At 37.9% G+C, this 14,062-nt stretch overlaps 1 long non-coding RNA gene across 1 annotated transcript; it reads left to right on the plus strand.

The window, feature by feature from the left end:
• Positions 1 to 11,160: 11,160 nt before the first annotated feature.
• Positions 11,161 to 13,591, plus strand: LOC122482689. Its single transcript, XR_006297210.1, has 2 exons — positions 11,161 to 11,283; positions 13,004 to 13,591. It is a non-coding gene; the product is annotated as an uncharacterized LOC122482689 (long non-coding RNA).
• Positions 13,592 to 14,062: the final 471 nt, after the last annotated feature.

A 14,062-nucleotide genomic window follows, 5' to 3' on the forward strand; every position in this document is an offset into this window, starting at 1 on the left:
TGATACTAGAAAGCCATAATCCATTACCTTTAGAATATTCTAGGCATCTAGCTAGCAGCAGTCTCTGTACCCTCACAAATTTCAGGGTGTAAATAAAACTCCATGTATATTTTTAAAGGGATTCTCACTTAGTTTGAAATGAAAGAGAAGCAGCTCAGCCCATCTAACCCCTTTTGGGAGGTATGGAATTAAGTAAGGTAAAGTAGAAAATCGCTCAAGTCCAACTACCCTTTCTAGAGAAATTATCTCCAGAAATAATGCCTCTCCAACCTTCCAACCTTTAGGAATTACGGAGAAATTTGTTGAACTAAGAATCACACAACTGGTTCTCAACTATTGCCTTTATAGATCTGCATAGGTGACCAACATTTCACTCAGGCATGTGAGGGCACTTATAATTTCTTGTATTATTCTCAGACTTTGGGGTATCAGTCAACACTAAAACATAAAGAATCTCCTGATAGCATTCTGTTAAATCTGTATAGCTTATGCTTAGTATAAAGAGGAAATGAGTGCTGTATTTCATTTTTGTCAGGGCATACTTAAACACTTTATTTTATATACCGCAGTCACAATGATAGCACCTTCTAGGCCCTTTCAAAAAAATGTGTGTTGGCCACATGCCATTTGAAGAGATTGGAGCTTACATTGTGTTGTGGGAGAATGACAAAAAATAAACAAACGTATGATATATTATATAATGATAAGTGTTTTAAAGGGGAAAGTAAGGCACAGTAAAGGTTCAGAAAGTGATATAATTATAAGTGGAGTGGTCAGGCAAACTCACTATGGAAAATATGATATTTGAGTAAAAACTTGAATAAAGTAAAGGAGCAATTCATGAAGATAACATAAGGAGGAGCCTTCCTGGCAAAAAAAAAAAAAAAAAAAAAAAAACAAGCAAAAAAACCCAAAAACCTGAGAGGGAGCCATGCTTGGTGTGTTCCAGGAACAGGAAGGAAGCCAGCAGTTTTTCACTGAGTCACCTAATAAGAGATGCGTCTGAGAGGTGATAGGACACCAGATTGAACGGAGCCTTATAAATCCTACTTAAAACTTTGGATCTTATTCTGAGGAAGATGGAAATCCTTGGAATGTTATGAGCAGAAACAATGATGAGATCTAATGTTGTATCTTTTATTTATTTGTTATTTTTAAAAAATTTGTATACATTTTTTGAGAGAGAAAGAGATACAGAGTATGAGTGGGAGAGGGGCAGAGAAAGAGAGAGGGAGACACAGAATCTGAAGCAGGTTCTAGGCTCTGAGCTGTCAGCACAGAGCCCTATGTGGGACTCAAACTCACAAACCATGAGATCATGACCTGAGCCGAAGTCCATTGCTTAACTGACTGAGCCACCCAGGTACCCCTCTAATGTAAGTTTTCAAAGGATTTCCCTGGCTGCTGGGTTGAAAACTGAAGAGGACAAATCTTGTAGCAGGAAGACAAGACAGGAGGCTCTTAGAATAATCTAGGTGAGAGATGGTGCTCTTGGATAGTGGCTATAGAAGTGGTGAGAAAGGGCTAGATCCTGGGAATATTCTTAAAACACAACTATTAGGATACTCAGAAGGAAAGTGAATAGGTGAGCCTCCATCTTAAAAAGAACAAGCTGGGATTGAGGCAAGTGTTGGATTTATTAGTATATAAGTGGTAATTAATGACATGGCCCAGAATGAACTCACCTGGGGAGCACATGAGATGGGGATGGTCAAACACGGAGCTCTGAGACACTCCAACTATACATGAGGAGATGAGAAGGATCTAACAAAAGAGACTAAGAAGGCACAGTGATTGAATCATAAGAACCAAGACAGTGATGTCCCAGATTTCAAGTAAGGAAGTATCTCAAGGAGGAACAAATGAGTAACTGTGGCACATGCTGCTGAAAGAATAGAAAACAAGAAAGTTCAGACAATTTACAGAGATATTTGAGGAGTTATGCTATAAATGTAAGCAAAAGAAAGGGGAAGTATCTGACGACGAAGGAGTAATCTTTTTAAGATGAGAATCATCAGAGCAATATGGGCACTGGTTTACTAGGGTCAATGATCAGAGCAGAATAGCAGATAAACTGAATCACAAATACAGCATCAGAAAGGATTTCTGGAATCAGAATATTAGCCCTTTAAAACTAAGAAGGTGAATTGAATTTTGATGCTGTAAGACATTTTCTAAAAATTTGAAGAGGATGAAATGATAGAATATTTAATAATAAAAATAAGAATAAAAGTAATATTTATGTAATGATTTACAGTTTGTGAAGATTTTTATATACATTATCTTCTCCTCTTCTTACATCTGTATGAGGTTGAGTGTTTTTAGCCACATTTTAAGGAAGAATAAATGTGGTTTCAAGAGTTAAAGTGACTTAGCCAAGATCTACTAAGTAGTAAGCTGAAAATATTAAAAGAAAAGCAGCCTTGAATTATTGTAGCACCTAGGTCAGCAGGAGAATCACAAACAGGAATAAGAAGAATGGGATACTGTAACAGTCCAAATGGAAGGTGTTACAGACCTTCACAAGGATACTGGCCAACACAGTGACGAGAAGACAACACACACCATGGATGTGTGCACACACACGCACAGGCTCAAATGTACACATTTTCATTGCCTCGGCTTATGAGATCTCATTGGACCCACGGTTTTTTCATCATCAAAATAATACAAAATTGCTCATATCTACACTTCACTTCAAACCCCCTTCACGTTCATTACTTCATTTTAGAGTTACATCTACCCTTCAGGAGATCATTGACTTTTTACAGAAGAGAAAGCAGATGTTCACAGACAGTAAATGACTTGAACAAAATGACAAAGCTGGAACATACCTATGACTCCAGACTCAAAGTAATTTTTTTATATGTTTACATTTTTTGAGAGTGAGAGACAGAGACAGTATGTGTGCGATATGCACAGGGGAGGGGCAGAGAGGTAGAGAATCCCAAGCAGGCTTCATGCCATCAGCCCAGAGTCTGACATGGGACTTGATCTCACAAATTGTGAGATCACGACCTAAGCCAATATCAAGAGTCAGACACTTAACCTACTGAGTCACCCAGGCACCCCTCAAACTAATTTTTTTAATGTCTATTTGTTTATTTTTGAGAGAGAGACAGAGAGCACAAGCAGGGGAGGAAAAGAGAGACACACACACACAGAATCCAAAGCAGGCTCCAGGCTCCAAGCTGTCAGCACAGAGCCCGATGTGGGGCTTGAACACACAAACCATGAGATCATGACCTGAGCTGAAGTTAAATGCTTAACAGACTGAGTCACTCAGGTGCCCCTTAAAGTAATTTGTTGCAAGAAAAAATAAAAGGAAGATGGAAAAGAAGAATAAAGATAGAACAGTGAAGTCCAGTAAGGTTTCTTGATAACATATGGTGGGATTATACTTCTTCTGTCAAATTCTATTATGGCAGAACTTTTACTTAAGTGCTGTAGGGTTGGGAGAATACATCACCCCTAAATCTATAAGTCTAGCCAAGACAGATCCCAAGAGCCACAGATCCCCTGTGGGATCAAGACTCCATCAAGACGAACCATAGCATCCCAAACTCCTATCATAAATCTGATAAAAGTCACTAACCTACCAGAATTCTGAGACAGAAATCTTATAATTATCTCCAGTTCTTCCCCTTCCTTGATTTCTCACATCCAATCAATTAATAAAAACCAATCAAATCCATCGCTTCCATCTTTCTTTGCTTCATCCTCACTGTCACTTAGTTCATACCATCACCATTTCTTGCTCCCTTGCTACTATTGCCTCCAATGTATTCTCCTTGCCTCTGCTCCTTTATTCTCTGATACAATCTCTGTGATCCTAAGTTGCAAATAGTATCACATCATGCCCTGACTTAAACCTTTCAGTATCTCCCTATAATCTGGTGATAGAGTTCAAACCATTATACAATATACATAGTCTTTCATTATCTGACTGCTATCCGTCATGTAACCTTCATCTCATTTTGATCCCATTGTATACTAAACTATTTGCTGTCCTTCAAGTGTACCACATCCTTGGTACCTGCTCTACTCTCTGTTTGAAATACCTTTAATCCTAATAAGCCTTTAAGACTCAGTTTTTGAATTGAACCCCTTTCTTGGTCTTTATCAGCCCCCTTTACCTATCCTACCTGCCAAGGTATTCACACTCTACTCTGTGTTCTTATAGTACATCTTTTAAAATATACTATTGGTTTTATACTTGCTGTTTTTCCCTCACTACATTATTTAGCTCCCTGAATATAGAAACTCTTTCATACATCTTTATATCTCCAGAGATTACCATAGTGCCTGGTTTATAGTATGTCCTAAATAAATGATAAAAATGGTGAGGGCTGCAGTGGGGAGGGGTGCCTGGGTGGCTCAGTTGGTTAAGCATCCGACTCCTGATTTTGGCTCAGGTTCATGGGATTGAGCCCCATGTCAGTTTCTGCGCTGACAGTGCGGAGCCTTCTTGGGATTCTCTCTTTCCTTTTCTCTCTGCCCGTCCCCTCCTCTCAAAATAAACAAATAAATAAACTTTAAAAAATGGGGGGGAGGGTATGATGCTACATGAATGTGATGAAATACCTGAGGGACTGAAACTCAGAAGAGTTAGATCAACCTAACTTACAACATACATTTGGATGTTTCCTTCACTCTTAGGTTTTGGTTTTCTCATCTTGAAAATCATGCCTCTTAACTAGATAGTCTCAAAGGCCTTAAGCTATAAAGTGTTCCAAACATATCTGTTTGAAATCAAGTTGTTTAATGTAATTCTGCTTTTTCAGCAAAACCGCAAAGCATGAAAAGACATCTAGCCACCTGAGAAAGTCAATTGTCTTCCAAACAGTGAACAATTTATTTCCTAATCACTGGCAGGAACACTTCCCTTTTATAAATAGAAATCTCCCAGTAATACAAACAAAATTGATTGGACCAAGAAATTGAACCTTTGGAAAATATGAACATCCTCCTTTGGAAGATGAGTGTGATTTTGAGAAGTTTCATCTGAAGTCAGCTTGTACATGAAAATCACACTTTGGATGTAAATGGTATTCATGCTTGGAGTCTTTCTGCTTAATCTCTATAGTCATTTGCTAAGTTCAAAAGTATTTACAAAATAAGTATTTTTGATGAAATCTTTGCTTCCTTAATAGTATTTGGAACTAAGAAAGTCTTCTTGCTTATGGAATATTCATTATTGGCAATTTGGGGTGCATTTACAAGCCACAAAAATCCTCTGCTGATTATAGACTCTCTCCAATTTGTCATAGTGTGTTCTGGAAGGAGTTGAATTTGGTTAAACTGGAGCCAAGGTATAGCGGCCTTATGCTGGAAACACACATGGCAGTCGAGTATCATGTTATCCTGAAGCATGGGAATATCATGTGAGACATTTGGAATACACAAAGATATTTTTAAACTACCATTTAGCCATAGTCAATATATGAGAAAAGCTGACATTAAGAGACTGTGAATATGGTAACCCTGTGAATTCTATAATTACTTAATGTTTGTGGGATGGAATCAACTGAGTCTCAGGATAAAGTCACTGATGACTGATGATGAATGGCAGAAATTCAGCTTGCAGTGGATGTAATTCCAATCTCTTTCCTGCTAGACATCAGCTTTGGTTACCAGAATGTCTGTAACTGGTGTATAGAAGTCATTCATGCCATATCTAATACAAAAACAAAATTGGTATATCCCAAGTTATTTTCAAATGTTGGCCTTAAAAAATAGCTTCAGTCAGAAAGATTTTAATGATTTGAATTTACTTGTGAAAAATTTGTCTATTATTTGTTTTAAAAGTAAAATAGATTGAGAGACAAACTTTCCTGCCTGTCTCTCTTTCTCTCTTTCTCAGTCTCTCTCTCTCTCTCACACACACACACAGACACACACACACACACACACACACACACAGTAGTTCAGGACTTGACCAGTGTGTTTCTGGGATGAACAGTTTGTACTGGCACAAGGTAGTAATTTGGAAGAAAGTTAAAAGAGTTGTTCATAGTAGTTCAGTCAGCATTTAAACTATAAAAACACTGTCTGATGGAAAGTGATATATGACTGCTCGGAGAGTTTCTTGAAGTGGTTAAGAAGTAATGTATGAGTTTAGATAAAGTAGTGTTCCATTTTCCTCAATTCATATCTCTAGCAAAATCAATCCTCCAAATATGCCTTTAAATTAAGCAAAAAAATTTCTCCTGACTTCATGAAATAGCCATTACAAAGCTCAGGTACCAAAACCATATGGTTTGACAGGCTTATAGAATGAACCTAAGGGTAGGAGAATCCAAGAAAAAGAGAGAGAGAGAGAAAGGAAGAGAGAGATTGAAAACCAGAGAGATTTGAAAAATCACTGTTTATTGTTTAACAAAGAAGAAAAAGAAGAAGAGGATGAAGGAGAAGAAGAAGAAGAAGAAGAAGAAGAAGAGAGAAAACTGCAATGCAACACCTACTTTTATCACCATCAAATTCAATAATGGAGGTCCATGAGAATGATCCTGGTTTATCAGAAAAATTGTTACAAATTTAGTACTCCCTGTTCAAGAAGGCAAAGGAGTAGAGAATATATATTTTGTATACCAATATTTGTTAACATTTTTCAGTTTTTGACTTGAAATAAATAATTTCAATTATGAGAAAAATTTACTTATACAGAAGAGTGGTTATCATAAAGGTGCCTATATTCTAAAGGGAATGCCACGCCTTTCTAAGGAAACAACGCACAGACACGCTGAAACTATAAAGTGGTGTGCATTTCATTTTCAAGAGACTATTGGGCACATCTGGCCAAAGGCAGTTTCTGACTGTTTTACTGCATTATTCCAGTAAATACGTCTCCTTTCTCTTCTTCTTTCCATAGTGATTTTGCCAAAGCCACATTAGCCAATTCCTGGCTACATTTATGTACATTAGTATGGAGGCAGTCACTCTAGCTGTACAATTTATTGAGATTTCCCGATGGCATAGATGATGAAAATGAAAGGAGAAAGGTAAACAAGGTATAATTGTTTGGGTTTATGATTGAGAAAAAGGAAAATCAATAATGTGTTTACAGAAAGGCAATCTTCCAAGTATGCATAAAGAAAGACTTCCTTCCCTATTTCTAGGAGGAGAAAACCCATCCAAAGTCTAATATTTTCTAATCAACATCAATGGTAATAGGGATACCAGTTGGAAGACCTGTCCAATTGGAACACCTAAAGCTCAGCTATGCAGCTCTTGAGGAGTGTGAGAGCTTAAGCCCTGTTTCTCCCTGGACACAACATGACCTTGTCAATATTAAATCAATCAGATAAAAAGTAAGAATGTTCTCCTGAATCTTGTGTACTCTCCACTACAGGTTATAAACTTGTCCATGAAAGACTACTGGTGGATCTCCAAGCTTTATGGAATTGCTTCCTATGAAGCTTAATGCTTTCTGAGGGAGACAGAAAGATCCCTGGTATTTGGTTGAAACTTCCTGGGAGCCACAACCTATTCTGATCTGATGGAAATTGAGAGATATTTTCCCTGTTCAACTCCATCCTGTTTCCTGTTTCCTCCTCCCTGTCAAATGTTCACAGTTCTTCCTTACCTTCCTTCCCCTTCTTATTCTTCTTGCCTTCTCCACTTTCTCTTTCCTTTCTTTCTCCACTATCATACTTTTTGATCACCTGCAGCACTTTCTCCTCTTTTAATATGTATTGCTCTTCTTCTTTTACAATTTTACTAATCACCTGCAAGTGTCAGACACTATTCTGTGCAATGCAAAAATAATTACATTAAAATTTAAAACTACAAATTTGTGGGGTGCCTGGGTGGCTCAGTTGGTTAAGCGTCTGACTCTTGGTTTTGGCTCAGTTCATGATCTCATGGTTTGTAAGTTCAAGCCCCACATCGAGTTCTGTGCTGACAGTGCAGAGCCTGCTTGGGATTCTCTCTCTCCCTCTCTCTCTCTCCCTGCTCACTCTCTCTGTCTCTCTCTCAAAAATAAATAAATAAACTTAAACTCAAGGAAGTCACAATCTCCTGCTGAAGATGACAAGCATGAGACATATTTTCACCAATTATAGTAGGCCAGTTTATTATATTCAAGTTTAAGGTCATAATTATTCATGGATATCACTTAAATAAAATATTATCAGATAAAGCCTTTCCCATAATATTTAAAATTAGAAGTAGCATCTAATCAGCTCTGCATTTTTTCAATAAAACACCATGTCCGAAATTATGGGATGTTTTGCAGGTATATTGACAGCCAGAAGGACATTGCATATGAATGATGTGAGTCATCTCCCCAGGATGTCTCTGATAACAACCAACCTGACTCTGTGTGCTAAGCTGGATGCTCTTCATTAATATTGCCTTCTTTCTCCTATGGTTTTGACAACAAACTCAAGTGTGCAAGAAACAGTGACTTTATTTTCTATAAATTCAATTAATTCTACATTTAATATTTCCCCATTATCAATATCCATTGTCAATATGCTGCACCAATATCCTACAAGTCTGTACACTTTGTTAGCTATCATTTTGGGAAACCCTCTCCTTCCCAAGAATCCTGGATATATACATAGTACCTCCAAAATAGGAGATGAAGCATTTTAATCTCCAATATATCATGGTCACAACATACCTCATCACTGACACAGCTTATGATACATTCTTTAAATCTATGTTAGCATGTCCTATCTCCCAGCCATCTACTCAGGTTTGTCTCATCCTTGGTTCTTGAGCCTCATCAACATTTCTGAACTTCCCAATGGAGGAATGTCTCTTCTTAGATATAAGGCCTCTCAAAGATGAGTTTCTCCTTTCTCTCTGCCTCCAAAACACCTTGCATAATTTCTCCAATGGATTTAGCCTCTATAAAACTGGAAAAGCTAGACCAAGGGGTAAGAGTAGATAGAAGCAGGCTATCAAATTAGAAAGATATTGCAGTAGCCTTCCAGAGAGATGATTAGGCTAGACAAGGAGTGAGATGGACTGTTGTATTCACATTCCAACTACCTTGTGATGGTATAGTCATCATGGTTCTTTATCTTTCTTTAGCCAATAAGGAAGGAGAAAAGACCAAAGCCTAGTTTTTTGATTCCTGGGCTGTATTGCTGAGGAGGGAAGATAGTACCAGGAACCACTGAGAGAGAGATAATAGCTTTAATTTTCTGAAAAGCATCACAGGATGCTTTGCTGATCTTTTACCCACCATTTGGGCCTCAATCCCCAATTTCAGTATATGATAGCATGTAAAAAAACAAAACAAAACAAACAAACAAACAAATACCCAGTGTTCTAAAACCTGACTAGTCATCAGGTTAGTCAGGGCACTTTGTTAAAAATACAGGTTCCTGGACACTATCCTAGACCCATAAAATCTAAATTCTCTAAAGGCAGGACCCAAGAATCTACTTTTTTAAATCTTCCTAGATAATTCTAATGATGATAGGTTTAGGAACCAGTGGAGCAGAATATATGTAATATATCCCTGTGGACTCCCAAAGATAATTGGAAAAGACTCTGCAGGTAATAAGGAAAGAGGATTCAAGTGTTGATTAAATGATTGGCATACTTGCATTCAGAGACCAGTGAGGTCTCAGGATGAAACACAGCATGTGTTGGAATTTCACTTTTTAGATCTGGAATTCAATAAACCCAGATTCAATTTCAGCTCATCTACCTATTGGCATAATTATCTCTGGACAAGACATGTAAAATCTCATTGTCTCAAGTTTCTGCACCTATAAATGAGGGAAAGGGTACCTAACTTAGAAGATCACTATAGGGATTGAATTGAATGTCCCTTGCCTGCCTATCACCACCTCTGGCACCTTAGTAGGAACTCAATGAACATTCAGAAAAGGACATGTAAAAAAGTAAGGATCAGTAACAACCACAAGGTCTCACTTCTGTGTTGCAAATTTCTACAAGAAGAATGTTTGGAAGGCAGTGGACCATTTGGAACAATTTAAATGTTTCTTGTTTCCTTCAGAACTTTCACTTAGACTGAAATTGGTTTAAAGATAGAAGATAATTCTCCAAGGGCATGAAGTTTTCTAATAGTGGGAGTAGTTCTCTAAGTGGGTCATTGGCCCTGCCTTGAACAAAATTGCTATGGACTTGGATGAAAATATACAAGGAAGGCTATTGAATCTGCACATGACTGGAGTAGGGAGGGAGAGCCACTACATGAGCTACTAAGCCAAGATTCCAAGACATTGTCTGCTTATCCCAGTAGGCTAGAGTGGGTAAGATACAGTGTCACTAGTGTACGGGAAAATCTCAGTACTGAGAGCCAGGAAACCACTTGTTCAAATAAAGGATTGAAAAGACTTAATAATAGTTCCTGAGAAAATCCCCTAGGAGTTTCACTTCACTGGAAAAAGCAGAAATTGGTCACATCTATTTTGTGTGCCCCTAGAATGTTATTCTTGTGTCTATAATAGCACTTAGAACATTTTGTTACATTGTTTATTTGGGTTTTGTCTCCCATTTTAGTCTATTTGCAGTATAAAAACAGTGATCACATTTTGTTCATCTTTAAGTATCTACCATCAATATCAGACCTGGCATAAAGTCTATGCTCACTACCTATTTTTTATATGAGTGGAGATAATGTATGAATGTAAGAATAGTGGTGTGTATCAGTGGGATATAGCTCTTAAAACCAGAATGATTTTGATTTATGAGTGAAATGGGTACTTAAGAGGGGTGAAGAGAAAAAATATCTATCTATTAAACAATATCGATGAGGTTAACTTCCAAAGATTAACTTTGTCTGCATAACAATTTTGCAAGGGTAATATGATAGTGTGATCCTCACTTATAAGGTACTCTGAAGAAAATATATATTACAGGGAAGGGGATGTTTCCTGTGTTCAAAAATGGTCAATAATTACTGGATACTCTAGTACATGAAGATTCACAATGTATTTTATTACGTTAAGGGCTTTGAGGAGTTCTCCTGCAAATAAACCTATTTAGCCTTATTTATCCTAGTGTTTAACCTGTCTTTGTGGATTAATTTGACCACAGGATCACTTTCATGTATGTGAATTACCTATTAACCTCCCAAGGAAAGCACTTGGGAACTGTCACGAGACTAGGAATTCTGAACTGAGCATCAAGAGCTCTGGGTTCTACTCCTGACTCATAATTAGTGACCTCATGACCTTGGGCACAAATTCTTGGTTTCCCTATCTCTAAGAATGAGTTGTTAGCACTGGATTGCCTTTCAACTTTATTACTGTTATGCTTTATCATCCATGGAATTGGGAGCTAGCTCCAGGAGTATTAGTAAGTATGGTAGTATGGTAAACATTATTAATGCTCTCAATAACTAGCTCCTGTTTCCTTCTGGGTATATAAGGGAAGCTACACTTCCTAGTACTTCAGGGAGAATGAGGGACATCTGCCTACTTAAGAACAGAAAAAATGAGTGGGAATGATATATGGCACTCCCAAGCTGAGTCAGTGAAGTGCTCTGCATGATTCTCCAATCTGGTTTTCCTCTGTCCCAGCAATCATGGAGAAAGGCTCATTTGAGATGGTGGAGTCCCAGACTGAAGTGGTATGGACCGCTGAATCCCTGTCCTGGCAGCTGCCCCGGAGAATTGCCTGGACTTCCAGTGGATTTTGCATTAGTGGGAAATAACTTGAGGTGTTAAACCACCAAGATGTCAGGGTTGTTTGTTACCACAGCATAAGCCTAGCCTCTCCTAACTAATAAAGTGAGGCGACTACTTTAATTAAGAAACCATCTGATCCCATTCTTAATGGTCATTTGAACCAATGTTTTATATGCCTTTAGATTCTTGCAATTAAAAGATCATCATAAATGGAATAGGCTAATTCTTTTAACATCAAGTACTTTTATTGAAGTCAATATTTTAAACAGCAGATTTCAGGAAGAAAATCACAATGCCCTGCCTTGAATCTGTCACTCTTGACTTCCAAGAAGTTCAGATTGCTTTCACACATGTTATTCAGTGTATGCTCCTACAGTCCAGGAAGGTGGGGGTGGGAGTGGGGGAGGGAGATGAGGTACAGAAGACAAGGAAGAGAAACCCAAATGAAAATTAGTCTCTTGCCCCACCAGGTGGTCACAGTCCACTAGAGTGAAGGGGAAGCAGATAGTAAACCATAAAATGAGGGCATGAACAAAGAACTTAATAGGCTGGGTGTAGAAGTCACCAACCTGCAGATCCCCATTGCAAAACTGTTTTATTGTTGGAGAGGCTGCTTTAAAATTTGGTCTCCAGGGCCTGATTAATGGGAGGAATTATTCCCAGATCTTAAGGTAATATACTAGGCTTTCTCTTCTTAATTTTGCCTTACTTAGTGGACCGAACGTAACAGTTACTCAACTAATTGATGAAGAAAGAGAGGTGGCAGGAAGCGGACATGAGAAGAAACAAAGGGAGGAAGAAAGAAGGGAGGGAAGGAAGAAATGGTTTCTCCTATTTTTTTTAAAGATTTTTTTAAATTAATCGCTACACCCAACATGGGGCTCGAATTTACAACCCCGAGATGAAGAGTCACACACTCTACCTACTGAGACAACCAGGTGCCTTGGTGCCTCCTATTTTTAATGATCCATTCTAAAACCATATATGTTTTCTTCACACATTTACTCAATAGGAAATTAGACCATAAATGTTCTAGGGATGTTGGAATGAAGTATATAATACTGATAATGCTACAGAGTACAATGCTATTCTGTTCCCTCTTTGTCTAATGTCCGTGTGGGTATCTTGAGCATCTGTCCAAAATATTTTTGATTAATTAGGATGAGTATATACATTGCATCTCTGAGTGGAAAAGGAAATCTATGCTGGGTCCAATCCATGTGTCCAACTGCAGTGAATATAGATCCCTGCAAGAGGTTGTAAAAGGAATACTTTTTCAGATTCCCATGAACTGCTTAGATGTTATATAATTAATATAATTTTCACTTGTGGAAACTTGGTCTCCTTCTCATGATATTTCTGGCTTAAAACAGATTGCTTCTTTTCAGCAGGAAGAATGGATGGTCACTGTTGAAGAAGCAGAGAAGTATACTGGGTGGCTGCCAGAGGAACCATTTCACCAGCCAGCCACTTTTGTTCTTCCCTGCCCTATGAATCCTACTCCCATACATATATTCTGTTTCCCAATAGTCCAAATAACCAGAGAGAAATGCCATAGACTCAATGTCCCCCATTTAAGGTTAGCATGAAAATGATTGAGTTTTAATGAGTCCAGTCATCTAGCAGGACTGTGAGGGTGGGGGGCAAGGAGGTGAGGAGTGGACAGGGCCATTGGGGGACATGCAAGACAACACGTGCCACAGACACCCACTTTATGCGCAGCTCTAATTTGAAAACTTCAGATAAGCAACTTACATGAGGACTCCTCTCTGCCCTTGAGAAGTTAACAATCTAAGTAGATTACATTAACGGATACTTAATATATATTAAACAGATAATAGACTGATCACACAGGATGGTTTTCCATCTATTCTAAGAGGTCTCTGATCCTGCCATTTATTTTATATCCAATGCCATTTTTTAGTTCAAATCAACACTGTCTTTTATCTGAATTATAAAAGGTTTTTTCCTTGTTCTTCCCCTTCTCTTCTTCCAGTATTTCTCAAACACTTAGCACATAAGTTTATCAGAAGTGAATAATAGTTCCCGCCCACACTCAAGTAGACAAAATTACACAACAACAAGAATACCAAGACATGGGATCCCTAGGGGGCCACTCAGAGGCTTCTTACTACAGACAGATGACAGCTGTTAAGCAGTTGTACAGAACAGCCCATCAAGATTTGAACAAAAATAGAGCAAGAGGTCTCCAAAGGGAATATCAAAATGGAACTAAGAGATTATTTGATACATATGACAATATATCAGCACATGTGAAAAAATAGTATTGACAGCATGTAGGTATTGTGTTTAGAAGGAATTATTGAAAAATTTGAGACACTTTTAGCAAAAGGAAGGAAATAAACATAAAAGCAGGCAGTTAACCTGAGAAAGAAAACAAACCATACAAGAAAGAAAATATAATCGAAGAATAACCACTTGGCTCA

The sequence above is a fragment of the Prionailurus bengalensis genome, chromosome D1 (genome assembly GCF_016509475.1).
Source record: "Prionailurus bengalensis isolate Pbe53 chromosome D1, Fcat_Pben_1.1_paternal_pri, whole genome shotgun sequence".
NCBI classification, from domain to species: Eukaryota; Metazoa; Chordata; class Mammalia; order Carnivora; family Felidae; genus Prionailurus; species Prionailurus bengalensis.